This window comes from Mandrillus leucophaeus, unplaced genomic scaffold, assembly GCF_000951045.1.
Source record: "Mandrillus leucophaeus isolate KB7577 unplaced genomic scaffold, Mleu.le_1.0 Scaffold144, whole genome shotgun sequence".
NCBI classification, from domain to species: Eukaryota; Metazoa; Chordata; class Mammalia; order Primates; family Cercopithecidae; genus Mandrillus; species Mandrillus leucophaeus.
In genome coordinates, this window is record NW_012101410.1 from 2,408,952 (window position 1) to 2,411,230 (window position 2,279).

The window sequence follows — 2,279 nt, forward strand, 5'->3', positions numbered from 1 at the left end:
GCTTTTGCCTATTTATTGTAATGTTGGCTGTGGGTTTTTAATAGATGGCTCTTATTATTTTCAGGACTGTTTCTTCAATACTTAGTTTATTGAAAGTTTTTAACATGAAGGGGTGTTGAATTTTATCTAAAGCCTTTTCTGCATCTACTGAGATAATCATGTGGCTTTTGTCTTTAGTTCTATTTATGTGATGAGTCACATTTATTGATTTGCATATGTTGAACCAACCTTGCATCCTAAGGCTAAAGCTTACTTGATGGTGGTGGATAAGCTTTTTGTGATGTGCTGCTGAATTTGGTTTGCCAGTATTTTGTTGAAGATTTTTGCATCAATGTTTATCAAAAATATTGGCCTGAAGTTTTCTTTGTTGTGTCTCTTCCAGGTTTTTGTATCAAGATGATGCTGGCCTCACAGAATGAATTTGGGAGGAGTCCCTGCTCCTTAATTTTTTGGAATAGTTTCAATAGGAATGGTACCAGCTCCTCTCTGTACATCTGGTAGAATTTGACTTTGAATCTATCTGGTACTTGGCTGTTTTTGGTTGGTAGGCTGTTTATTACTGATTCAATTTCAGAGCTTGCTACTGGTCTGTTCAGGGATTCAATTTCTTCCTAGTTCAGTCTTGTGAGGATGCATGCATGCAGAAATTTATCCATTTCTTCTAGATCTTCTGGTTTATGTGCATAGAGGTTTTCATAATATTCCGATGGTTATTTGTATTTCTTTGGGGTCAGTGGTAATATCCCCTGTATTGTTTCTAATTGTGTTTATTTGGATCTTCTCTCTTTTCTTCCTTATTAGTCTAGTTAGTGGTGTATTTTATTAATTTTTTTAAAAAAACCAACTCCTTGAATTGTTGACCTTTCAAATGATTTTTCTTGTCTCCGTCTCCTTCAGTTCAGCTCTGGTTTTGGTTATTTCTTGTGTTCTGCTAGCTTTGGGCTTGGTTTACTCTTGGTTCTCTAGTTCTTTTAGTTGTGATGTTAGGTTATTAAATTGAGATTTTGCTAACTTTTTGATGTAGGCATTTAGTGCTGTAAATGTCCCTCTTAACACTGCCTTGGCTGTGTTCCAGAGATTCTGGTATGCTGTATCTTTGTTCTTTACTATATTGACTATTTTGTCTGTCAGCTGCTGTATCATTTTGTTGTGATTCTTAGCTTTGGTGGATTGGGTTTCAGTGTACTGCATCTTGATGCTTTTCAGTCTTATCCATATTCTGAATTCTATTTCTGTCATTTCAGCCATCTCAGCTCAGTTCAGAACCCTTGCTGGAGAACTAGTGCAGTCTTTTGGAGGAAAAAAGACACTCTAGCTTTTTGAATTGTCAGAGTCCTTGCACTGGTTCTTTCTCATCGTTGTGGGCTGATGTTCCGTCCATTTTTGAAGCTGCTGTCCTTTCAATGGGTTTCTTTTTTCTTTTATCCTATTTGATGATCTTGAGGGTTTGATTGTGGTATAGGTGTGTTCAGTTGACTGGCTTCATTTCTGGAGTATTTTAGGGAGCCAAGGCTCAGTTCACAACTCCTGTACTGCACGCTCTAACTCTGGAAAACCAAAACAGGGCTTCAACTTTGTTCTCTGGTTCCTGGAGGTTAGGACCCCACTGCACTGGTGTGTGTTGGGGGGTAGAGGGAGTTGCTGAAGGGCTCCCTGGCTGCTGGTCCCAGCACTCTGATGGATGGTGCCAGCCAAAGCTTTTCCTAGGACGGTAGCAGCCATCCCGTCCTCGTTTGCATGTGCCAGTAGCAGGCAGCAGCAGCCCGGCAGAGCACACACTCATGGACTGCAATAGAGTGCTAGCAGGTGCCAGGGTGCCAGCCTCTATGCGGGCATTCACAGCAGCGATGGAGACAGCACGACTCCGGGGATGGGGTCTCTGCGGGTGACTGTGCACACAGCTGCACTGGCGATGGTGGTAGCACGGGGCTTGGGCGCAGGGCGTGTTCACGCAGGCGAAGGCGGCCGCACAGGGCAGGAGAGGGTCTGCTGTTCTCCATCCTTATTTTCACTCTGAGGGCAGTGTTGGTGCAGGAATGAGACGCTGGCAGAGGCGGGGCTGGAGGGTTGTGTGCCTGCCAAGGCTCAGACTGCAGTGGAGGTACAGCGGGAGACCGCAGGCGGGGGCGATGGGGGAGCGGAGGCATTCACTGTGGCAGCAGTGGCAGGGCAGGGTGCAGTCGCACATGCGCACTGGTGGGGTAGGGAGGGAAGGTAAGATCCGCCGGGGCACACAGCACCAGCAAAGCGGTGTGGCGGGTGGTCGTGGGCCGGGTGAG